Genomic DNA, 26,807 nt, shown 5'->3' on the forward strand with positions numbered 1-26,807 from the left:
GAGTCTGCTTCTCCCCGTGCCCTTCCCCTTGCCCATGTTCTCTCTCTCTTTCTCTCAGATTAATAAAATCTTCAAAAATAAAATCAGATGACGTGGTTTAAACATGTAAGAAAAAAAAAAAAAAGAAGAAAAAAAAAAATAAACATGTAAGAAGCATTCCCTAGCTTCCAAAAGGAGCCACGGGGCTGAAATTTCCACTCCCGTAGGAAAACGTGGGGATGAATCCTTAGGGATGCTGTTCTCTGTTTCACCCCCTGTTTGTTTGCTCGGCACTGAGCACATTGTGCTGCACTGATTTTTTTTTTTTTTCACTTTGAGTTATTTTGTGCCAGGCAGCTGGTTACGCATGAGTCGTCCAAAGTGACCCGCATGTGGCTGGTCCTCATTTCCCCGATGGGAGAACATTTGGGATCTTTGGTCCAGAATCCCGGATGGTTAATAGCTATAAACTTCAAGCATGTGGGTGAGGAGGGTGAGAGCAGACGCAGGACCTACGCCGAGCGCCTGGTGGTCCCAACACTGAGCCACTGAGAGGTGCTCACGCCATTCCAGATTTGCTCCTTCAGGCATCTGTCACCCTATTAGTCACAGAACTCCGACCCCCTACACCGGCTCTTAAAGTGTAATTGTGCTTGTAGATCCCTGATAGCTGCTAATAAGCATCCGCCCGAGAAGCCAGGCACACGTCTTCTGAGTCACGGTTTTGAATTATTTACTACGTCCCTTAATTAGAACGGAGGGATGATCCTCTGGATGGATGCAGACGTGTGCATCTTCGAGTCGACGAACCCGGGAGCTGCAGATGATCCCTATCTGGCGGCAGCAGCAGGCTACAGACGTTTTGCTTTCCTTGCGTCCTGAGGCTGCGTGAAAACGCAGGCTTCCAGGTGTCTTTGGGGAGAAATGAGCGATTTATTTGAATTATTTTACTGCTGGAAAAGCACCGGGAGCTGGATGCACATTTTCTCGGGGTTTCTCTGCTGGGTTTTGAGCTTGTGTTCCGCAGGGTTCGTTGAAAGGTGCGCCTCAGTGATGATGGATGTGTCATTGTGTTTTGCACGTTACATGCTCCTTTTTTTCCTTTCTTTTTCTTCTCTTTGTGGTTCAGTTTCTAACCTGTGCAGGTACAATATATGCCACGTGTTGGTGGGTTTATGGAGCTCCAACAGCACTGGCGAGTGACTATCCCCAGATGGGTTTATGTACTTTTTTTTTCTCATCTGCTTCACTGAGCAACTGTAATCACCATGTATTAATTATACAACGTGCTAATGCTCCATCACAGAGAATATCCATAAAAAAAAAAAACAAAGCAACCAATGGGGACACTTGAATGCACGGACGCCTATTTTCAGCACACGTCCCTATTTTAAACATTTAAAAGTAAACTACAAGCCGTGTTTCTCACTGATGGCTTTACTTCATTTCCAGCCTGACTTCTAAGGCAAATTTATAATTGATACCAAATTCTATTAGTCGTAAATACATTAGGCACGAGGCGTCCATCCTTCTGCCCTCGGGGGAGAAATATTTTGGAACCAAAATCGTACCTTTTTACTCCAAATGCGTTTATTTTTAGCTAGAAGAATTCGGTGGCCAAAAAAAAAAAAAAATTCTTTTTTTTGGAAATAATCCAATGCTTTCACATAGTACAGCAGCTCTGTTTCGGCTTGATAAGGCATTCAGGTGTTTGCAAAATATTTCCATCCCTTCAGCGATGGGAAAATTGGCAATGGTACTAGCATGGCATTTTTTTCACACAGAAATTTTGTCAGTTAAAAGCTGCCTGGATGGCGCCTCTGGCTTGAGATTTTTACTCACGTCCTTACAGGGCTGGGCTGGTCCTTCACAAACGTTGGGATTCTGTGCAAAGCTCTTGAGGTGTCCTACAAGGTTGGGTAGCTATTTCTTATTTAGGATTTTTTGTATATTTATGTATATTATATGATAATATACATAATATTCCTATATATGATAATAATATATAATAATCCTATATATGAAATATCAATTGTTCATTATTTTAATAAGTTTATTTTTGCTTGATGTCCTTCTACCACAGTGAAGCCAGTTAGACCCAGGAGACCCTGTGACTCTATAACAACTTTCCTGGATCCTGAAGATCCTGGAATTTCTTCCCAGGTTGCACATCTAGCGCTTTTCTTTTCTTTTCTTTTCTTTTCTTTTCTTTTCTTTTCTTTTCTTTCTTTTCTTTTCTTTTCTTTTTCTTTCTTTGTTCTCTTTCCTGAGAAGGTTTTCATATGCACATATGGTAATTGGAACCTTTGTCTTTGCAAACACAGCTCTCTGCCAGTGACCCTACAGGCATCCTCTGCAAACCCAAAGTCTCTCCTCGGCCCCATGTGAGCACATCCACCATGCGGGAGACTCCGTTCAGTTACCCCAAAACACACGCCCATTCCGATTGGTGCAGAGCTCATGGTGGTGTACCCTCTGACCTGTGCAAAGATGCATTGAGGTTTCAGAAGCTTTCTGGGACCATTCATGATACACGAGCGTGGGGTGGGGGTGGGGATGGGACAACCCACTTGGATTTTGCAAAACCTCATCCACCAAAGACAGATAATGCATTGATCTGAGTGGGTGAAAAGCCCCTTCTTTAGATAACCATGCCTTGTGGTGGATGGAATCCTCCTCGTTCATAGGCAATGAGTACATTTATTCCAGAGCCACCAAGCAAGCAAGCATGGGTATCACCCCCTCAGCTCTCATGTGACCCCCAGCATCACAGACTCCCTCCGATGCCCGTTGGGTTGAGTGACAAGCTGTGGAATGTCATGATTACATTAGGAGATGTGACCCCCCCAGCAGCACAGACTCCCTTGGATGTCCACTTGAGTGAGGATTTGCAGAGGGTCATGGTTGTGTTAAGAGACGCAAAGGAGAAAGTATGACCAGGACATGCTCCCCGGGCTGGACAGAGCTCCCACCTGGCTGCCCGGAGCTGCCACCCAGGGTTACCATAGCCACGTAAGCACAGGTAAATCAGCCCAGGTGCTGTGTCCAGAGGCCACCGGTGGATGCAAAACAGAGTCAGAATACTGGAAGGAGATTTGACATTGCCTAGAAAAATTCTGTGAGACTGAAGAGGTGGTGGCCCGTGAGCATCTCTGAGGAATATTTAAGAGCGTGTGAGGCTAAATTGCACCAGAAGGTGTCACAGAACTGAGAGTTGGCATGCCACGTGTGTCCAGTCTCGCCATAAAGTCACAGACGAGCTTCATCCACACCTGTCACTGTGCATTGGCTTCTGGATCCCACATGCTTTTTCCTTTGTAATGCTCTTCTCGTTGGAGGAAATGTGTCATTCTTAGCCAAAGCCTGTATATCTGGTCAGCCAGACTAATAAGCTAATTATGTGAGAAAATTGTGTCAAGGCAGAAATTGCATTCAGCTGTAAAGGCATAGGAAAGCTTTGTGCAAGACAAAAAAGGAAGAAGAAAATGGCATTTATTTTGATTTGGGGATTCAGTGACTCTCCAAGATTGCATAAAAATTAATTTGGGGCACCCTGGGTTTAGAGGTTTAGCACCGCCTTCAGCCAAGGGTGTGATCCTGGAGACCCGGGATGGAGTCCTGCATTGGGTTCCCTGCATGGAGCCTGTTTCTCCTTCTGCCGGTGTCTCTGCCTCTCTGTCTCTGTGTCTCTCATGAATAAATAAATAGAATATTTAAAAAATAATGAAAATAAAAAATTAATTCGGAGATGCAATGGTGCTCCCGTGGTTCTAAGTAACAAGGGTGGTATGTTTCAGAGTCACACGTAAGTGCACAAATGGGGTGCTTTAAAAAGACGGGGACGTTTATTAAATATTTTAATGTACATTATTTGATAGCGGCCTCATGCAACTTCTGCAAATAAAAATATGTATTTATAAAACCTAGGGCTAAGACTCTTGTTAGCACCAGGCTGTTGTAGACCGGCTAAGGGGTGTGGTCCACGGAAAGAAGCATGTCAGTGGGCACCACCAGTGAGAGCTCACACTTTCCAGTGCAAATTACCAGATTATCGTCTCTCACTGACTTCGGTGTTTTCCAAACTCTGTTGAGTGATTCCTTCTAACAAATCACCCGGGAAGCTAATTGCGGTGCCAGTGGGAAGTAACAAAGGCTCTATGGGCCAAAATACGTAAGAAACGCCGGTCTACAAGAGCTGAGGTCTTCACTGCAGCAAAAAGTCTCCTTTATACAATATTTATTTGCGAAAATGCAGTGAAATCTTCCCTGAGGGACGGATATTACGGTACCGTTCTCGGCTTTCCCCGACGTACCTGACTACAGGATGCTTTCCTGGCTTGGGTCATGTCGTTAACATCTGGATCAGATTGGATCCCAGGGGATAAAACCATTAAAACCCTCAGCGGGTTACCTGGTGGACTAATAATACGGCTCGTATAGTTGAGTAGATGCTAATCGGGCAAGAGGAGAAGGCCTTTGCCAAGGAAGTTGCAGGTGAAATACGCATACGCCACGTGCCCGAAAGTGGAGTGTAAGACAGACACGCATCAAACGCATGCATCACAGATACGCACTTGTTCATGTGCTAAAATCTTGTGTTATCAGAGTTATTTTTCCCGAAGTAATGACTTTCTTTCATCCCTCCAGGAAAATCCTTCTCCATCTACAAAAAAGTCTCTATGACTCTGCGGAAGTCTTGCATGTGTCCAGCATACTTAAGCACGTGATATGAGGTTTGCACTCAACGTTTAGATGCGTGGTGTTGAGACCGCAGATTTCCAGGGAAGTGTGGACGTGCAGCCTGGAGCCTCGTGACGAAAACATACGTGACGGCAAGTCCCTACAACAGAGACTGTGGCCCTTCCTTAAGGTATTTCTGATCATTGGGGGCACCTGGGTGGCTCAGTTGGTTGAGCCTCTGTGGTTCAGCTCAGGTCATGAATCCAGAGTCTTGGATCGAGCCCCGTGTCAGGCTCCCCGCTTCTCCTTCATCCTCTGCCCCTTCCCCCAACTCGTGCCCCTTCTCCCTCTGTCAAAATAAATAGATAAAAATATTTTTTAAAAAGATGTTTCTGATACTGAATTAAAATAACAGTGAGGGCAGCCCCGGTGGCCCAGAGGTTTAGCGCCGCCTTCCGCCCAGGGCGTGATCCTGGAGTCCCGGGATCGAGTCCCGCGTCGGGCTCCCTGCATGGAGCCTGCTTCTCCCTCTGCCTGAGATCACTGAGTGATCTGCCTCTCTCTCATGCATAAATAAATAAAATCCTAAAAAAAAAAAAAAGAACAATGAGAACAGGAGATTGAGGGGGTTTCTTTTAAATCTGTGTGGAGGTCCTAGAAATGATGCATGGGGTACACATGGTCCTATAGCTTCCCCCTCTGAACCACACTATTTCTGGAAGACATGCAGGTGATATTGGAAAACCCGCAGCACCTCCGTCTTTGGGAGAAATTAAATGTGGGGAATGTGTGACACGCTCTGAAAATTGTAGGCTCTAGCCAAGGAAGACGTCCAATAATTAATTTTCAAATCGTTTTGCTCGTCAGGGCATATCTCCAATTTCAATTAATAGGGAACTGGGGCATTCCCTCTCGTGGTTACGTTGTCCAAGAAATTTTGGGGAAACAATAAGCGTGTTCCAAGACCTGGACAAACTCACCAGTGTCTGTGAATGAGTCTGGAGTCTACCATTGAGGTTCCCTTGACTGCCAGCCCTGAGAAACCCCAAGGAACCGTGGGGACGTTATTCTGTCCAACACTTTTCAAAGGATGAAAACCGTGCTGAAACGCACCTTTGGCTTTGTAGCTCAAAGTGCGGTCCCCGGACGAGCAGCGCCGGCATTGCCTGGGACTTGGTTGGAAACACAGCATCTTGGCCTGTCCAGACCTGCTCAGGCTGACTCCGTGGTTAACAAGACCCCTGGGTGATTTGCATGCGTGTTATGACCTGAAAAGGCGGCCTCCGCAGTGATGTTTGTTCTGGTCCGTTCAAGTTGAAGACAAATCTATTAGTCTCCTACGGCTGTTGTAACAAATGATCACCAAGTTTGTGGCTTAAGTCAAAATAGTCTAAAATCAGGATCACAGGACCACCACATGGGCATCGGGACATGGATGTCTTTGGGGACATTAGTCTGTCCCCAACACGTGGATCGGGATGTGCAATCTTTGGGGACATTATTCTGCCTACCGTACTGAGATGAAAATGCACTGATCTTTGGGGATATTAGCACATCCACCACATGGGAATTAGGATATGGACGTCTTTGGGGACATCATTCCATCTCCAATACGGGGATCAGGAGATGGAAGGCTTTGGAGGCCATCATCCTCCCTACCACATAAGGCAAGGCCATTGGGTTACCAATGAGGCAACAAAGGATTTCCTGCCCCTCCACATTTAGAACAGGGATTCTGGAAATTCAGAAGTGTGTTCTGGGCTCATCATGGTTGCCCTAGCTCAGGACGCCAGGTTGGCTCATTTGCTTGAGCATCTGACTCTTGGTTTCTGCTCAGGTCATGATCTCAGGGTCATGAGATGGAGCCCCAGGTTGGGAATACAAGATTCTCCCCCTGTCCCTCCCTCTATTCCTCCCCCTACTCTCTATCAAATAAATAAGTAAAATCTTGAAAAAAAGAAAGAATTCCCCTATTTCAACCACTCACTGGTCTTGTAAGAGTTACAGACTCTGAGCCACAATGCTTTCTACTAGAAATGGGGACACTTCCTTGCCTAGAAAATAAGATTAATGGGGCAGTCAAATGACAAGCCCCATGTGGGAAGCTGTGAAGGGTCAGGCAAATGTAGCCTGTCCCAACCTCGTGAAATAACAAACACAAACTAGCCCAGAAAATAAGAGATTACTTTGTGATGAACCATCTTGCCCAAAACTGCATGGTGCTCATTTGCCTTTCAGCCTGGGTCTTTGGAGGACTGTCCCGTTTCTTCGCCTAAACTCACCAGTCGTCAATGGAACCATTGCTCGTTGGAACGTCGCTTCTTCGCATCTCCGCCTTCAGCCAGGAGGGCCAGCTATTTCCGAGTTCACTGGGAATTCAGGGGCAGAGAAGTCTGATGCGTTCTTGACCCGTTCCCTGGAGCAAAGCTTTTACACAATAGAGGTGGTTATTTGTGGGAACTCATTGCAGAAAACAAGCCGGGCCGGCCCGCCTAACCCGGGAGGTGGGGATGGAATGTGGGAAAGCCACTTGACTGACCCGCAGTGCGAAATGCACAAGGCCGGGCGATGCATCACAGAGAAGACAGGGGGAGCACCCCAGATGGGTCGCTCAAATGCATTACTATTCCCAGAAACCACCAACATCATGCACCTGAGCAATCTTCCCGCCTTCTTACATGTGATTGTGCGTAGCGTGTCCCCGACGTAGATCAAACCAGGGAAAACCAGTTACAAAACGGGCGTTAGTAAATCGTGGAGGGAAAAGGAACTTTAAGGAAAAACAAATCGGTGCTAAGTAACGTGCTATGTAAACAGCGAACGAAGATACAAAGGGAATTTTACATTTTTCATTAAATTTTAAAAATGAGTCTCACGAAGCTGACGGTTTTTAGAACTCGCTGTTGAAAGAGGCAGAGTCTGCGTGGGGTGCTCCCTGCGGAGTTCTGTGGAAGATATCCAGAGCCGGATTCTACGCAGAGCAAAGTGCATCTGCCCAGAGGGCTCAGGACTCGGCTTTAAAAAGAAAAAGTCTGGATTGGTTGCTTGCCAACACTAGTAGGGGATACTGGAATTCTCCAGCGTCTACACGCTAATAGGGCCACCTTTCACCGTGTTTCTTGCATCTGCCCACCTCAGTGGTGTGGAATAATTAATTTAATCCAGGATAATTGGTTGTTTTCACTGATACAGCAAACCCTGGTCAAAGGTGCAGTAAGGTGGATAATATAAAGATAAATAAGAAAGAAAAGGCATGAGACCTTCCAGGCATCGTGAAATGAGCGACGTTTCGAATATAAAATATCTCAGACCCGTTAAGTTGTTTGTCCACATGGGAGCCACAAACAGGACTCCTGTGCTCTCCGGATTTCTAGAGTAGGACGTGCTCAGTTGTCGGGCCGAGAATGTTACTCACTGACGACACAGTGAATAACATTCAGTATTGCAACCTGCCGTTTCCAATTTCCTGAACCATCAGGGGAATATAATCCTTCTCTTTAGTGTTATTTGTGAACCATAACTTTTGAACCAATTACACGTGGCCAGAATGTAATCTCTTGTGTATAAAGTCATGGGAACTCTTTGGAATCTAATTGTCTCTGGAACACATAGCTAAGCAGAGAGAACTGTAAAGGGATCAACACATACTGTGCGGAATATGTTTTGTGATTTCTTTTTTTTTATTTTAATAAATTTATTTTTTATTGGTGTTCAATTTGCCAACATATAGAATAACACCTAGTGCTCATCCCGTCAAGTGCCCCCCTCAGTGCCCGTCACCCATTCACCCCCACCCCCTGCCCACCTCCCCTTCCACCACCCCTAGTTCATTTCCCAGAGTTAGGAGTCTCTCATGTTCTGTCTCCCTTTCTGATGTTTTGTGATTTCTTTGCATCACGAGCTTGTCTTTCTCTCCAGGGGTATGATTCCCCTCAGTGTAACTGGGAACACAAGTCTCTTCTAACCAAGTTATTCTCTTCCTCTGGGTCTATTCCTTGGTGAAAATAAGAATACACATATAAATAGTCTGCAGAATGATCTAGATTAGGCCAATTCATTCATTGATGGGTGCATTTATTATTTAATGAGTATCGATTCCCTAGGCTATGGCAAGGGTTGAAGTAGGTTTGGATATTACATAGGTATTAATGTTTGATTTCAGAAAGTAAAGGATGGATAGGTGGGTGCATGGATGGATGGGGTGGGTGGGTATGTGGACAGATAAAAGGGTGGATAGATGGGTAAGTGGACTGGTGGGTAGGTGGATGAATGGAAGGAAGCACAGGTTGATGATGGATAGAAAAATGGATGGATGGGCAGATAAATGGATGGATTGATGGGTGGATGGATTGGTGGGTAGATGAATGAATGGATGGATGGACGATGAATGGAAAAATTGGTGGATGGATGGATAAATGGATAAGTGGACTGATGGGTAGATGGATGGATGGATTGGTGGGTGGATGGATTGGTGGGTAGTTGGATGAATGCATGGATGGATGATGAATGGAAAAATGAGTGGATGGATGGATAAATGGGTAAGTGGAGTGATGGGTGGATGGATGGATTGGTGGGTAGATGGGATTGATGCGCAGATGGATGAGTGGATGGATAGACAATGAATGGAAAAATGGGTGGATGGATGGATGGGTGGATGGATGGACAGACAGATGAATGGATTGGTGGGTGGATGGATTGGTGGGTAGATGAATGAATGGATGGATGGAATGGGTGGATGGATGGATGGATGGATGGATGGATGGATGGATGGATAAATGGGTAAGTGGACTGATGGGTAGATGGATGGATGGATGGATTGGTGGGTGGATGGATTGGTGGGTAGATGGATGAATGGATGGATGGATGATGAATGGAAAATGGGTGGATAAATGGACGGAGGAGTGGATGGTGGGTGGATGGAAGGATAGAGTGATGTATAGAAAGATGGATGGATAGATGGATGGATACATGGGCGGATGGATGATAAATGGACTGGTGGGTGGATGGAGAATAAATGAGTGATGGATAGAAAGATGGCTGGATAAATTGAATGGATCCACAGCTGGGTGAGTAGATGGGTGGGTGATGGAAAGGTGAAAGATTCTCAACTTCGTGGCTTGCCGCCCATCCCCTTCCATCCTTCAGGCTGTCTGCTGAGGCTATGCGTAGGTATGCTGTGGCAGGGGCCCCACGGATGAGCTGTGTTATCGTGGGCATGCAAGTCAACCACTCTGTGCCTCCGCTGTCACATGCTTAAAGCAGAGACATCCACAGTGCCTATCTCACGGGACTGTCCTGAAGGCTTTGTGAGGAAGTCTGGGTCCCCACGGCGTAGTGAGAGCTCAGGACAAGATCCCACAACGGAGGGAGTGTGGTATGTCAGTCAAAACGGGGAAGACGGATAACCGTGTGCAAAACCCGAGAACAGTGGGCTGTGCCCACTCACACTGGCGCACAAAATCAACTAAAGAGCCAGCGAGAATGTCGTAGGGGGTTAACACATGGGGCCTGCAAGTGCGACACACAGGAGTTCGCATCACGCCTGCTCCCGGCTTGCGCTTCCCCGGGACCAAGCAACTTCCGTTCGTCAGCTCCCCCAGTCTGTAAAGGACCAAGAGCACCCCTCCGTCCTCGCAGGGGCCAGAGGGAGTGAATGAGGCAGCGCCGGCTAGGACACCGTAGTGATGATATATTTTTACGCATCTACGTGTTAGGACAGCGCGTGCGCTAAGTGGCAACGCTTCTGCCAGATTAATGGCCTCCCTGACTCCTAGAATCGAGTCCTGAGAACGGATCCTTCCATGTCTCCATTTGGAAAGGAAGGCAGGCACGTGTGGGCGGGACTTCTCCTGGGTTCTCCCAGAACGCTAAGCTTTTGCAAAACGTACTGATGCTTTGGATCTGAAAACATTTTTCTCGCAACTACCAATATGGCGAGCACCAGACACTTACCAATAATCACCTTCTTTTTTTTTTTTTTTTTTGCTTCATCATTTCTACAACTTTTGGCGCGCGTCCTGAATTTATTGTAGCCAAGAGTTTCCATGCGAATCTCGGAGACAACCGTCTTCCCATCCCGTCACCGCTGCCACGGCAAACACAACTGCAGCCTCTGATGGGGCCGTTTCCGTTTAGAACGAGAAACGTCCCTTTGCCGCTCAGATTTTTAGACAAGGTCTACGATCCTTTGTCTTTTTCTAACATAAGGTTTTCAGAGAGGACTGTAAATTCTTATCTTCTTAGCCAGCGTGCCTGGATAAACGTACACCCTGTGACTTAATGAGATAACCCTGCCCTCTTAATTCAACAAGCTTCTCTCACGTAAGGTCACAAACATCTTTTTTTTTTTTTTTTTGTCCTAACTTTGTTCCTTGGTGAAGTGAAAACGTTAAAAATAACAGTCGCTGGCCCACGTGGAGAATGTACACCGTAGTCGTTAACGACATTCTACGTGCATGAAGATGCTTATCACGCTGGCCACATACAGTAGGCTTCCTGTTATTGTATCTTGGTGGGCTTTTTAAAATTTTGGTCTAAAAAATAAATAAATGTTTGATCTATTTAAATTTTTCTATATTTAGATTCCTTTAGTTAATAGTGTATTATTAGTTTCAGAAGTAGAGGTCAGTGATTCATCAGTTGCATAGAACCCAGTCTCATTGCATCCCGTGCCTTCCTTCATGCCCATCGCCCGGTTGCCCCATCCCCCACCCACCCCCATCTTCACTTTTCTAATCGGGTCCCAGTGATGAGATGCTCAAATCTGACTGCAAGCTGGTGAAGCCTGAGTCTAGACCATGCTCTTAGCTAGGACTCCCCAACCCAGGGGGTCTTCCCACCTTCTCCCACACCCGGTGACATTAGGGGAAACTCATTAGGGTCATGACATGTCTGGCACCACTCAGGATTCTCCACGTTTAGGCCTCCCGGGGGGTCTTGTAGGGCACATCCCAAAACATGGGGGCCGGGCTGGCTATGTCAGGACTCCTTTCCTCCCCGCGCCTGGGCGCTCAGCCCCTGACAAATCCCCCAGGCTCAGCCCCTGACAAATCCCCCAGGTGACCACTGAGGCAGCCACTTCATGACCACGTCACCTGCTGCCTTCCATGAGCCATGCTCCACATCAAGGAAGCCCCCTTTCCAAAGGGAACATGATGCCCCCACCCAGCCCCTCCCAGCACTGGATCCTTGTGTTGGGAATGGGTGTAGATACAGAAAGTAGCTCTTAGCCCAGCTTTTCCCATATTTTCCTTCTCTGGATTAAAAGTAAAATGAATGCATTCTAAGCAGAAGCGTTAGTTTTTTTTTTTCCTCACCCAATTATAATTGCACTTGTTATGTGTTTCCGTCCTGTTCTGGGTCGCGTTGAGGGCCTGCTTTGCGTCTAATGGGGGGGATGTGTCCCCTAGAGGGGCAGCTCAGAAATCAGGCACTCGCCCCGTGAAAACTGAGGGCAGTGGGCCTGCGCGGTTCTGTAGGCCCAGAGGTGAGGGGCTTCCTGAACCCTCCTGAGATACGGGGGAAACCTGACCTCATTTAGGAAGATGACCTCAGAAGAGCTCTGGTGTTAAATTCAAAACCAAGTGTCTGCCGTTGCTTTTTCATCCTGGTTGTTTTAATAGAAACAACACCCTTTCACACCTATCAGAAGCACTCGGGAGGTGTCTCATTCTGCAAAGCACGCAGAGACTAGACGATGCCAGCCTCATGTGATCAACGCCTTCCTGCCCTGGCCCGTCTGCAGGGACACTGAACCCTCTCTCTGCGTGTCCCAAGCGCTACCGTGCTGGCGGGCACGGTTGCCACACTTGTGTTACCACAATGACACAAAGATCTGTACCTACGCCGTGCGGTTTCAAAAATATTTTATTTTCTGGAATAGCCATAATGTCTCAGCTTTGTCTTTGTGGCCTCCCTCCGCGTGGGGAGGCGGAAGCTATGACAGGACGACACGGAGGCGCCATACATCACACCTGCGAGACAGAACGATGGTAGCGTTAGAGGAGAGTGTATAAAATGCTCACCAGGGTGCATACGGACAGGATGGGGGGTGGGGTGGGCGTTGCCGGGTTGCACACCGCCGAGTACATTCATGGAGACGCGTACACGCCCCGCGTGGCAGGGCCCACCTGAATTGTCATCTGGTTTCCCTCGGGTTTTCAACCAAGCAGAGGAAAACGACCTCAAAGTCCTTCGTGGCTGCCAGACGGAGGGCAATGCAACGTTTGCCACATGATGCCATTTAGAAAGTGCCTGATGCATTGTAGAGAGTCCAAATGTAACTAACGCTAGGCGTGTTTCTAGAATTTTCCACAACTCTCTTCTTCTTCCATGTGCAAAATCTCCAGTCTGTGTCTTACGGGGTCACTCGGTTTCTTCCAGAGCGCGGTTCCTTCTCCTTGCAACAGACTGACAAAGATATCTGGGATATCTTGGCAACAAGGGGGATGGGGAGTTCCTTGTGTCTCTTCCTTTGAGCATTTGCTCTGCACACAGGAGGAGGCCAGAAAGCACTGGGGGCGGTTCATGTACTTTTTTTTTTTTTTTTTTTTACAGCATGGATTGCTTCTGAGATGAAGTGTGTCAGGCCCCAGTTGCACCTACCTTACCGATGGTATGATCTGAAGCTGATTGTCCTCTGGACGTCTCTAGCCGGGAATAAGAGGAGACACTTCCGATGGGCTGCCCTACGGGCGTTGGAGCCCCTGTGAGTTACGACTATGCACAAGGGGAAGGCTGATGAGAACTTCACAACAGAGTGGGCCAGGCGGGTGGGCAGGGATGGCTGGATGGGACCACTGGGGTGTGTGGAGGTTACAGATGCCAGCATGGCCCCGGAGGAGACACTGCCCATGAGTCCTGACCGCCTGGTAATGGCTTGGCAAGATGAGTGACAGGGGGGTGGCCTTCACCCTCACTGGTGGTCACCCCACCCTTCACCCCCACAACGCAGCTGGGATGGCATGCTGGTTGGCAGTCTCCAGAAAAGGGCTGAGCAGTGACCTCCAGGGATCCACCCCTCTACATTGGAGTCCTGGCCTGCCGGTGGCCCACGATGGAGATGTTCTCATAACCTCTTGACTTGTACCTGGAGAACAGGTGAACAAAGGCTCCACAGCCACCGGAGCTCTCCGTCCCTTCAGGGGCCCTAAACAGGCAGAAAGAGAAAGAAAGAAAACAAATGTGTAAGAGGAAAAACAGGTGAGCAGTCTTCATGGCTACTGAGAAGCCACTTCACCCAGTGTCCACATCTTGGTTCCTAACGCAAGCTCAAATCAAAGAAACCGGGGCTCCCTGGAGAACTGGCTAGCTCCAGGACTCACACTTGAAAGACGAAGGATGTGCCTGGAGCATCTTGTAGTCCTAGAAAGCGAGGAGACGCTCAAAACCCAAAATGTTTGGGGACATGTCAAAGGGACGCAGAAGCCACCCCGAAAGAGATGCCCAATGGCCAACACCGCGACACTTTGAGAATAAAAATGAAATGCCATTGGGTTGTCACCCAACAGGTAAAATAAATATCCACAGGAGCCCATACCGATGCACCTGCATGATTGCATCATACCAACAAATGAGGGAGAAGAGACAAATGTCCCGTGCGGAAGAATTCCAAATAACTGACGTAGGGCCTCCACCCTCAAGAAGGTAAACTCCTAATCCTTAAGTGTGGGCTGTACACAGTGACTTCCTTCCAAAAGGTATGGGAAGAGGAGGAGAAATTGGACCAATAGAACCTCAGCCAGATGATGACGATCAATACCCACAGCGGTAAGTCATGCTGACAGTAGGTACCTTTGATAAAATGTGCCCAGAATGGCATTTCATTTCTGTGGTCCTCCCCTCAGAAACCAATCACCCCAGTCTGCTCATGGCCAAAACCTCAGACAAATCCCCATAGAAGACATCCTTAAAAAAAAAAAAAAAAAAAAAAAAGAAGAAGCCTGACCAGTCCTGCTCAAAGCTGTGAAGGTCATCAAGAACAAAGAATATGAAAAAAAATAAAAAAAATAAAAAAAAGAACAAGGAATATGAGGAATTCCTCAAGAAATTGTCGAAGAAGCATCACAGCCGAGAGGAACCTAAGGAGACATGACAACTAATGAAATATGGCGTCCTGGATGGGTCCCAGGGCAGGTCAAGGGCACTAGGTTAGAAGTAGTGACACCCAAATAGAAGTCTGGGATTTACCTTCACAAAAAAGGCAGGAGGGGGCTTGACATGCGCCTTCATAAATAGAATTTTCCGTTCTTGGATTGTTTCTATTCTGCATATGGTTGGACCAAGTGGAACCAAGATCTGGCCATCTGGGCCATCTCAAGCCTTAGGAGACATTCCGTGTAGCCTAGTGGGGCACTCCCAGTCCCTGCTAATCTCTTTTTTGGGGTTCCCACCCCAAAAAGCAACCATCCATCAAAGAAGCAGATCCTCTGGTCATGTGTAAACCCACTCACGTTGTATGGGCCCGTCCCCCAGCCAGGAATATCACATGTAGAGAACAACCACATGTAGAGGTGGTTGATAATGTTCTCTGAGGTCACTTGGCCAGACAGGCAGCTGCCCACCCCCGTGCCTCTCATGCCCATTGACCCCGAGCCCCTCCACTTTGGACAGAAAGTGGCGCAAAGTTTTTCCCAGATAGGATGTTCTGAACCTGTAGGACCAAGCCGGACCCAGGGCCTGGGGGCTCCCAAGTGGGGCATGACGATGAGGTCTCACTGGCTTCCGGACCACGACGTGTGGAGCAGAAACTACTGCAGCGCCTCCCGACCCGGGCACAGCATGCGCGTCTCTGCGTGCGTGTGCACGCTCTCTCTCGACCTGGAAGGCCCTCTGGAGGACCGCTTTTTGCCCTTCAGGGCTCCACCGGGGGTCATGTCCTCTGAGAAACCTCGCCGCCACTTCCCGCCCCGGCCCTACTTGGGTTCCAACTCCATGTTTCTGTAGCACAGAGACTGAGCGGTCTGTCTACCAGGTGTTTCATGGCAGCCTGCCCAGACTTCTGTTCCAGCGTGGATCAAAATGTACCGCTATTATCAAATAACCTTGCCGTCTCCCCAACCGGGAATTTACACTCAGGGAATATGAGCCACATCTGGCAGATATTGCGGCTCCTGGACCAGGGAAGGAGGTCAGCAAAGGTTTTAAGTGACTGCTATAGGCTGAATTGTGTCCCCCTCAAAAAGTCACGTATTGAAGCCCTCACCCCCAGGACCTCAGAATGGGACTCTGTTGGGATATAGGGGGCTTTAAAGAGGGGATTAAGGCAAAATGAGGCCACTGGGGATAGATCCTAATCTGATAGGACTGGGGTCCTTATAAGAAGAGGGGATGAGGACATGGAGATGCACAGAGGGACGACCACGTGAGGACACGAGGAGGAGACGGTGTCTACATGACCAGGAGAGGGGCCTCGGTGGTGACCACAAGCCACGTGAGGAGTGGCACTGGAATCAATTAAAATTCAGCACAATTTAAAACCCCGGGGCGCTCGGTGGGTGTAGCCACCTCCAAGTGCTTGGTAGCCGCTGCGGCTGCGGGCTACAGTATCAGCCAGAGCAGGTCTAGAGTTCTCACCCGTCCTGTTCTTGGTTGGATTCCTCTCCTCTGACCCTCAAGGAAGCCCTGCGAATAGCTGGTCCCCTCCCAGCTGTCCCCAGAAGAAGGCCCTGGGATGGTTGCGCCATCCTGAAATGACGGCAGCAAGGGGCAAGCACGGATCCTCTTCCAGAACTTCCGTAAGGGACCCGGCTGCCCGCACCTTGACTTTATTCCCGTTACACTGCCTTTGCCATTCTGGCCTCCTGAAGTGCCAGAGAAGAAACTTCTGGTGTTTTAGGGTGCGTGCGCTTGGGATAAGACAGCACGGCAACCGCGGGAAGCGGATGCAGATCGTGCGGGAGCCGGGCTTGCCCGGACCGTCTGGAACCGCAGAGTGGCCCGCGGCCGGGCCCGAACGTGCTCCATGCCTCTGTTTTTTTATAACTCAGCTGCGTTCTGACCTCCTTGTCTCAACGGCACCTCTCAGAATCGGGGCAGCCTCTCAAATTGGGGCAAGATCCTCCTCCTGAGAACATCTGAGTTGCATACGGGCAGGGGGCTCCTCTCAGCCCCCTCACCACCCGCCGCCCCCCCCCCCCCCCCGCCCCGGGTGTGCCGATTCCAGTCTGGAAGCCACGGACCGCAGCAGCGACGAGACACGGTTTCCACTGAGCTAAACACTGGAGCGGGGGCCCCACTGCCCAATTCCCAGTTCTACCGTTTCCTCCAAACTGGGTGTTTCGTTGATTTCTTGATAAATTATCTCAGTGCAGTATTGCATAGGGACCCAGAGGCCTCAGATAACCGTCGGACCAAGGAGATAAGCGCGGTTCACGTGCTGCCATCCCTCTGACGTGCACACGAGTTTTGTTTTGTCTTTGTCCAAACACGCGAACAACAGGGTTCAAGACACGCGCACACACATGCACACACACGCACACACACTGCCCCTGGGTGACAATGACGGGTGATCCCGCACAAAATGAAGCTTTGGTCAAAGGCCGGCCCCGCCCCGCCTTACCCGGTGAGCCCGCCACCTGGGATCGACAGACAAGCCATCACTCCGGAACGCAACTAATGACTAAACGGGGCACCCCAGATGATTTCTAGGTTAGTATCTGGACCTCCCTCGTTTTTGCTTTGTTCGGAGACAGAGACGCGGTTGGCTGAAGTTCCCTCCACTGGGGATGCCGCCAGGAGTGGGGAAATGTAGGCTTCAAAACAGGTCACCCGGCTCGGAGAGGAAGCAGCTTCTCTTTATAGCACGCTGGACTAAATAAAACCCCGAGTGCTGGAGACGCGGCCTAGGGGACTTTTTTATTCCAGGAGAAGAATAATTATTTCCTAAATATAATTCCTTTGGTATAAGACAGCCCCTCCTCATGGCTCTGCACCCTAGAAACGCAACGATATGACAAAAAGAGAAAGAACCCCCGGACAGAGGAAAACCTCAAACCGCTAATTCCTGTTTTGCACAGTGACATGTGAGCTTCTCCGGAGCATTAGGATCCGGGGCTCTGCCTAAAGAAAAGAAAGAAAAAAAAAAAAGAAGCAGAAAATTAAAACAAAATAAATCAACACAAAGGAAAGTGTGTAGGGTCGGTCGGTTCTGCAAGAAGGCGATGTGTGTGTTTCTTGGAATCACGGTGCCACGCAAATCCGCAATAATGACCAAATCGTTTACAGGGACATGGCATTAGGGTCATGATACCGGAGAAATGTGTCACCGATGCATGGTGGGGGGCGGGGGAAGAAATAGGAATCTCAGCAAAGGATGAGCGCGGATTTGCCAGTACTCGGTGCGTCAAGAGACGGGCACGCACTAGAATGCACGTGGCCGCGTACCCAGACACGTCCGTTCGTGGGCTTGGACATCCCGAGGGTGTGCAGCTCGTACCTGCACCCGGGAAGGGCAGCCGGTCCCGGGTGGACAGAAATCACAATGAGAGAGGTGCATGCGCACGTGTGTGTTTTGCTCAGCCCACCTGCGTGCAGCTGTGTGGGCCCACACAGAATTTCTCGCAGATGAACCACACACGAGCAAACACAAATCCCCCAGCGTGCTCAGGGCGTGTCTCCGAGTTCTCAGACGGAAGCTTGTGTGCCGATTTGTTACCACTTTGTGCCGGTTTGTTACTACTCGGCGCCAGTTAGTGGCCACTCTGTGTCAGTTTGTTACCACCCTGTTCCCCGCAGCAAAAGTCTACACTCACACCGCCTTTCTAAGCACCGCATTGGGAAGGATTCAGTGCCACACGTCCACCTGTGTGCCCCCCCATCTTCCCCACGCTACGACGCACTTGATTTTTCCTGTCGTGCTTGTTGTCTCCGAATTTTTCTGCTTCACCGTCGAGGGCGGCTGAGCGTCCCGACGCGGTCATCAGGTTGAGACTCGCTCCGTGGGGCAGGGGCACTCAGGGCGGCGGCGGTGCACGTCTTCTGGGAGTGATGCTCCACGATCGCCTCCGGGCTCAGGCCCATCGCCACGCATTGGGTCCCACGGGGGCAAAGGTGCACGGAACGCCAGGTTGAGTCTGGCCCGAGGGTGGGTGACACACAGGGGGGCCCCTGGCCGCAGGCCCTCGGGTCTCCACGGTCACAGCTCCCACCGCGGCGCTCCTACCCGCGCGGGGACAACCAGCTGACGGCTCACCCCAGGGCTCGCGTGAGAGTCGCGGCCAACAGTCAGGGCCACGGGAGGCGCCCAGCCCGCCGCGGCGCTCGCTCCCAGCCCCCACTCAGAGGGAAAGTGTGAATGGAGAGAATGTAGGGAACAACCGGCCTGCGCACAAGTGTGGCTGACCTTTCCCTTCGGGGCCGCCCGCAGATTCAAAGCAGCCCGGTATTTTTGGAAGCCTTTTGGAACGGCCTCCCCGCCCTGCCCAGCCCTCCCCTTACGCTCACACTATTTTGAGCTTAAAAGCCACATTTATTAAATTGGCTCGCAAACTCCTTCCCCTCCCGGACTTGGCTCCGACCAACGAGGCTGAGGTTTTTCCAAAGCTCCTGGCGTCCGCCCGGAAGGCACCGCGTGCGTGTGGGGGCCTCAGCAGGGCTGGCGTGGCTTGAAAGATGCCACCGCACGTGGCAGAGACGGGGAGCACGGGCGCCGGCGAGTCCCCGTGGGGACGGACGGACCCCCTGTCTGCAAGTCCCCTCCAGGCGTGTGTCTCGTTGCACGGGATGGTTTTGCTCGTTGCAAGCCTTGACGCATTCCCGCTCCTGCCGCCGGGGCCTCGGGGATGGGCAAGATGGGCAGCCGCGGGCTCCCTGGCACCTCCCGCCTCCCGTGCCCGACGGCACCCTTCCACGTTCACGTACACGTCCACGCGCTGTCGCACGTTCCCCTTGCAGCTCCGCGTGACCCACACGACCCATCTGGGCTGGCTGCCCCCCTCGGCCCGCACCTTCGTGCTGGCCATCACCCTCCCGCCCCCCACTTTCTAAGAGGCACCTGCAACCCAGCCCCCGAAACGTGAGCATCTGGGCCGCAGCGCTAGGCGCGAGAAGACACGAGTGAGAGCTGTCCACCTCCCCCGACCGAGTGGCATTCCTTTTTATTTCTCCTCTTTTTAACTCAAAAGAGGTTTGGAAGCAAAGATCAGACGTCCTGGGTGTTCTTAATCGCCCAACGTCACTTCTGTTGAATGCTAAAACGTTCGCTTCTGCCAAGGAGTCCTGTGTCTCGGGGACGTGCACCCGGGATGCGTGGGCCGCGGGCTTCGGGGACTAAGAGCTGGGATGCACGCTCTCTTGTTCGCCCCCGAGCGCCCCCTGCCCCGGGTGACGCCCCAGCCAACGGCCCCACAAGCGAGCACCGCCTGGCCACGTGTGGGGCAGCCTGGGCCCGACCTTTGAATGGTAACACTGAGGACGTTCTCTCCGCCGAAGGACAGCCAGCCGCTCTGCTGGCGTCACGCACGCCCCCTCCTGCATGCCCGGTGTCCTGCTTCCCTTCCTCTGATCTCCACAAGCACATGGAATCTATTCCTTCCTATTAATGATCCTTCCCAAGAAGTGGCGGATCGCAGGATGCCCCTCTTTGCCCCGTTGCAGACCCTCCAGGGCAGCAAGGCCGCAGGAGCCACACGACAGGTGTCCCGGGAACCGTCCGTCAACGACACAGGATCCAAAGTCCATCCACTGAGCGCTCATAAGCCCATTCTCAGGTTCAAAAACATAAAGCATTAAGACAACATTGCTCTAAAACAATTTTTTTTTCCCCTGGCACCAGGACCATGACCGCCAGGTTTCCAAATGTGGCTACACTCTTGAATTCATTGGCTTTTTTTTTTTTTTTCCTATTTGTTATCAGTTTTAGCAATGAGATTCGGGTTTAGCAACTGCACAATAACCCCATCCTGGATCAATATTAATGGAGAAATGGGTGCAAAGTTGTGTGTTTCTTCCCACTGAGACCTGGACGTGCACTACTTAGAAATATAGTAAGCAGTTATTTTGTCATCTATAAAAAAATTTAAAAGACAAATATTATTGCTGAACCCAAATGAGCAGCTTCCAGATCCTGGCTGCGCTCCTGAATTCATTCTTATTTTTCCCCATTCGTAGGCTGGTTATCAATATTAATGAAGAAACGGGTGAAAACCTGTATATTTTTTGCCGCTGAGACCTGGTGGGGAACTACTGACAAATATGTAGTAAGTAGTTGTTTTGTCACCCATTAAAAAAACTTAAAAGATATATATTATTGTTAAACCCGAATAAGCAGCTTCCAAATCCTGGCCGCACTCCTGAATTCATTCTTTTTCCCCCCGTTTGTACGTTGGTTATCAATATTAACAAAGAAATGGGTAAAAAGTTTATTTTTTTCCACTGAAACCCATGTCTGGACTGCTTAGAAATGTACAGTATTTTGTCATCTACCAAAAAAAAAAAAAAAAAACTTAAAAGAGAAATGTTTTTGCTAAACCCAAATAAGCAGCTTACAAAACGTGGCCACACTCCTGAATTCATTCTTTTTCTCCCCATTCGTATGCTGGTTATCAATATTAACGAAGAAATGGGTCCAAAGTTGTATATTTCTTCCCACTGAGACCTGAGTGTGCACTTCTTGGAAATATATACCAAGTAGTTACTTTGTCATCCATAAAAAAAAATAACTTAATAGAGAAATATTGCTAAACCCGAATAAGCAGCTCCCAAATCCTGGCTGTACTCCTGAATTCATTCTTTTTTCTCCCAATTGTATGTTGGTTATCAATATTATTTTAAAAAATGGGTGAAAAGTTGTTTATTTTTCCCCCCGAAACCTACGTCTGCACTACTTAGAAATATATAGTGAGTGGTTATTGTGTCATCCATTAAAAAAAAAAAACAACTTAAAACAGAAATATTATTGTTAAACCCAAATAAGCAGCTTAAAAAAAGTGGCCACACTATTGAATTCATTCTTTTCCCCCCCCATTTGTATGCTGGTCATCAATATTAATGAAGAAATTGGTGCAAACTTGTCTATTTTTTCCAGTAAAACCTGCGTGTGCACTACTTAGAAATATACAGTATTTTGTCACCCGTAAAAAAAAGTTAAAACAGAAATATTATTGTTAAATGTGAATAATCAGCTTCCAAATTGGGGCCACCCTCCTGAATTCCATCTTTTCCCCCCCATTCCTATGCTGGTTATCCATATTAATGAAGAAATCGGTGCAACGTTGTTTATTTTTCCCCACTGAGGCCTGGGTGTGCACACTTAGAAATATATGGTAAGTGGTTGTTTGTATCCCATTAAAAAAACCACTTAACAGAGAAACAGTGGCTGACAACAGAAACACAATGTAAAACTTTGGGGAGAGGCCCCGGATGTGAGATTTTGTTTACACACGCAGGTACACACCCCTTGCACACGGCCGTGCGTGCGTGCGTGCACTCAGCGGCCTGGAGACGATCGCCGATTTTCTGGCGATCCCGGGCAAGTTACATAACCTCGTGGTGTGGCCTCACGTTCCCGCTCCGTGTCCTCGGGATCATGAGTGTACCCGGTTGCCGCGAGGACCGCAGGCCGCTGTGGGAAGCACACCCTTTCCGCCTCACGTCCTGTACGCGAGGGCCTCGCTCTGAAATATGAGGTATCGTGGTTATTTATGGGAAACCGGGCTTTGTTTTTTAGGGTTTTTTTTTTTTTTTTTGGTTATAATTTTATTTCTTTGGCAGTGGTGCAAGCCACCGTGTGTCTGCTTGCCCGTTAGAAAATGAGGAAGGTGAGAGATTGTAGATATTTCTGTCTTGACACGCTGTTTAGGCTTTTCCCGGATCATCCTTCTGCGTGGATTCGGGCTTTATGTTACGGGACCCAAGACGGATTTTTAAGGGATGTGAAGTGTTTTTTGAAACAAATGAAATTTCCTTGTGTTTTTGTTTTTTAGGCACGAGATAACCCACGGGGTCAGCATGATCTAGAGGCTCACCGGGGGGCCGGTGGATCCGAATGAGCCCTGACGGACGCGACGGGGAACCGGGCACTAATTGCACAGAAGCAGACAGAGGGCTGACGTGTGAAAGAAATGCGCCCCGTCTCCGGCCCGGAAGCTCCGGGTGCAAATCCGTCATTGACCGGGGATGACCCTGCACTTCCCAGCCGTGTGACCTTGGCCAGGAAACCGCCTCCACCTGCCTTGGTTTCCAGAGCGGAGTCGGGGATGCTTGCAACACGGTGGCCTCTTCCCAGGACGGTGACATAGACCCAGAGGGCCACCCCCTGCAAAGGGCGTTTGCAGACCCCAGAGGGGCTCTGTGGAATGTGAATTATTCTGATCCCTTTGGCCTGTAGGGCTCCGGTCGGTGTATCCCGGGCTCCTCGGGGGTCCGTGTAGGGTGGGGACTCCCGTTCCTGTAGCAGGAGCCTCCGGTACCACGTGTGCCTCTGCCATTTGAATTGTGCTGTGTTCTCAGGCAGTGATGACCCTGCCAGCACATGTCCTCATGACTCTCACGTGGGGACATTTTGCTCAATAGTCGTTCACGGCGCCCCCTGTGCGGCCGGGGAGCCCCTCGTGGACGGGGACGCGTTCTCCGGGAAACCGAATCAACACGACTCTGTTGCGATGGACATGGCGTGTGAGCAAAACCCTCCCGGGGAGGGGCAGGGTGCACGGACCTCGGGAGTCACCGGATGTCAGCAGAGCGTCAACTCCTGCGTGTGCAGCAGGCGTCGCATCATTCGCCGCGTGGACCGACCACCCGGCCACATGGAAAAATCCTGGAGGCTGCCACTTATATAATTTTTGACTATTTTCATTGTAACTGTGTTTTCTCGTCCCTCCGAGACGTGCCCTGGGAGTGACCCAGCTCCCCCTGCACCACACACACACAGACACACGCACGGAGACACACACACACACCACAATTTCCTCTCGGGGAGGCTCACCCGAGACCCACGCCATGTCGTGTTGGTCGCCTTGCTTTCCCCGACTGACTAGCCCACAGGGTGTGTGTCTGTGTGCATGTGTGTGTGTGTGTGTTGGGTATAATTTTGGATCTCGATTCACGTGCTGTGCGTGGGATGCAGACGCGTGGAGCTCCGGTGGCCTTTCCTCCTCTGCGGGAGCCATTCCAAGGCCCCCGCATTCTGGGAGGTGGTCCTCCAGCGTCTACGCTCCGCTTGCTGCCTAATCTCACCTGGTGCCTGGGGCACGGGGCTGCCTCCCAAAGCTCTCACAGATAGCTGTGCACCGTTACCACGGCGTTGTTTGGGACGGAGTTGGTGTTTGGAGAGTGGAGCTGGAGGGGTGTGTGTGTGTGTGTGTGTGTGGTGTGCGTGGGGTCCCTGGGGAGATTTTGGGTTCGGGGCAGGGCCTTGTAGACATGCACCCTGTATCTCGGAGGAGCTCTATCTGGGCAGCTCCCCAGAATCCCCGAATAATGCACTTGCACCAGTGGCAGCGTTAGGGGTGTGTGCGCAGGGGGCTCTGCAAACCTTTCTGCGCTTTCTCAAATCCCTTTCCTCATGTTGGAAATGGGCCTTCCAGCCTCTTCCTCCTCCTCCTCCCCGGCGTCCTCCCGCACTGGATCCTGGAAACAAGCCCTCCCGTGTTGCAAAATCACTCAGCGTCTGCACACCCGCGGTAACTACAGGAGAAACACCACCACACTGGCGCCAGCCCCAATCCTACCCGCCCCACACACGCCGCATCAGACAGTCTGGTCCCCGCTTTGGGCTTCGCAAGGTTCCCGGGGACAAGGAGTCTCTGCGTTTTTCCGCTCTCCTTAACCCTCAAGCGGCTGGAAGTGGTGGAGGGGAAAAAGCATGAGGGGAATGCGTGGCACAGGGCAGGCTTTGCAAGGTCCCCCTCCCCGGGGGGCGTGTGAGGTGCAGGCAGCCCGTGCAGCAGAGGGGGACCCACACCCCCTGCTCGCCCTGATTCCCCGGGAAGGCACCCCAGTCTCTGCAGACGCATGCATCGGCAGCCGGTTGAAACGCGCTGTTTTTCCTCGCAGGTCCTCTGTGCACACCCGCGTTCCAAGGGAGGCATTTTTTTTTTTTCTTTTTTCTCTCTCTCTCTAGCTAACAAGCTATTTATTTAAGTCACAAACTTGCTCGGGCGCGCTTGGTGGAGGGCGAAGCTTCGCGTTGGTCCCATTGGTGTCTGTCGTGTGTGTGTGTGTGTGGGGGGAGGTAGGCAGGGGTGCGGGGACTCCAAAGCAAGCCCCCTTCCTGAGCTGCGCACCCCCCTCGTGGGGGGCCTCCTCGGTGGGGCGCACCCACCTCCCCACCGATCTGTGCAGTGTTGTTTGCAATCGCAGCTCTCGCCGCGCAGGGCTGCCCGGGGTGGGGGGGAAACTGAGCGCCCGGGTCCCCGCGCCCTCGGGCGAGGCCCCGGCACCGGGCAGCGCGCGCGGCGCAGGTGTGGCCCCGCGGCTGGAGCGCCCGCGCGCCCTCGGACCCCAGGCGCGGGCGGCGCCTGCCCGGGAGGGAGTCGGGGCGCAGCGCCCACCCGGGGCCGGTCCCGCAGCGCGCGCGGCGCCCCGGCGAAGTTGCGGCTCCCCGCCCGCGCGCACTCACCGGCTCTCGGCGCTCCGATCCTGAAGGTCACGGCCCGGCGGCGGCGCTGGAGGTGGCGGTGGCGGTGGTGGCGGAGCTGCAGGCGGCGGCGGGCGCGCGGCGGGGCCCGGGGCGGGGGGCGCGCGGCCCCCATGCCCGGCGCGGCGGCGGCCCTCGGGGCGGGGCGCCCTCAGCGCGGCGGGGCCCGGGCGCCGCGGGGCTCAGATGCCGTGGTCGCAGTCCACATCGCGGCAGATGTACCAGAGGATCACGTAGAGGATGAGCAGGATGGCGAAGATGAACAGAGCCACCAGGATCGCCTTGGTCACCGGCGAGATGAGCGACTGCATGGCCCCGGCGGGGCGCGCGGGCGGGCGGGGGGCGCGCGGGGGCGCGGGGCGCGGCGCTCACGACCCCCGAGCGCGCCCGGAGCCCCGCGCCGGCCCCGCGCCGCATCCGCAGTGCTCCGTGCCGGGGACGGGCGCCCGCGCTCGGCCGCGCTGCTGGCTCACCGGGCCCGGCGGCCGCGGGGCTGGGCGGGCGGCGCGGGGGGCGCGGGCGGCGGGCGGGCGGGGGCGGCGGCCATGGGCGAGGACGCGGGCGCGGGCGGGGAGCGGGAGGCGGCGCGCCCGACAAGTCCCCGCGAACTTGGGCGGCGGCGAGGCGGCGGGCGCGCGGTGACAGGTGGAAGCCCGGCCCCGCGGGGCGCAGCGCGCGGCCGAACGCGGGCGGCGGGGGGCGCGGGGGCGAGCGCAAGGCGGGGGTGGAGCGCTGCGGCTGCGGGGCTCCTGCGCGCGACCCCTGCGCCCCAGGCCGCCCCGGGGGGCGCATGGCAGGCTGCAGGGGGGCCCCCCGCGTCCGTCTCTGCGCGCCACCCACCCCTCCCGGGGGTCCCCTTCTGGCCCTTTTGCGGAGCCCCCTCCCCTGCCGCCGCCGCTGGCACGCTGCGCTGCGCTCAGACGAATGGCGAGGTTGGAGGGCGGCTGCAGGGAAGGCGCCCCCTTCCTTCTTCTTCCTGGGGAGGGGGCTGCGGGATTGCGTCCAAGCAGCTGCTTGGCGATGCGGCTGGAGAGCAGAGGGTGTCAGGAGCCGGGGGGAGGGGGAGAGGGGCGCCCTGTGCTGTGACGGACAGATGAAGACCCCAGCGCGGGATGCGGGGAGGGGGGCGGGGATGGCAGCCTTCTGAGGCTCCATAGGAAGCCCCCTCCGCACGGTGGCAGGAGGCTCCCGTCCTGGGCCATGGAGAGGAGAGCAGGGACCTTGCCCCCAGCTCCTTCTTACACTCACACTCACACTCACACACTCACACTCACACCTATCCTGCAGGCTGGGCTGCATGAAGGGCTGATGCCTGGTGGGCCCACTCCCAGGACCACGAGTCAACAGAACATGCTGAGGGACACCCCCCCCCCTCGCAAAGGCTTATGCAGAAGTCGTAGGAAAAGCAGGGGGTACCCACCCACCCAGCCGGGCGGCCTTAAGCTTCACTGTCCTGGATGCGGATGTGGCGCATTGGGGGTGCAGGATGTGGGGCCTAGGGGAGGACTCCGTGCCAGACAAGCAGCACATCAACCCCGGAGCCGGAGGGCACGGAGTTCAGGCCCAGCATGCT

At 52.1% G+C, this 26,807-nt stretch overlaps 1 long non-coding RNA gene across 1 annotated transcript; it reads right to left on the reverse strand.

Annotated features, from left to right (window-relative positions):
* Positions 1 to 12,507: 12,507 nt before the first annotated feature.
* Positions 12,508 to 25,707, reverse strand: LOC112652022 (uncharacterized). The gene is made up of 2 exons (XR_003131193.3): positions 25,217 to 25,707; positions 12,508 to 13,807 (listed from the first exon to the last, which is right to left on the reverse strand). It is a non-coding gene; the product is annotated as an uncharacterized LOC112652022 (long non-coding RNA).
* Between the last annotated feature and the right edge of the window lie 1,100 nt (positions 25,708 to 26,807).

The sequence above is a fragment of the Canis lupus genome, chromosome X (assembly GCF_003254725.2).
Source record: "Canis lupus dingo isolate Sandy chromosome X, ASM325472v2, whole genome shotgun sequence".
Taxonomy (NCBI): domain Eukaryota; kingdom Metazoa; phylum Chordata; class Mammalia; order Carnivora; family Canidae; genus Canis; species Canis lupus.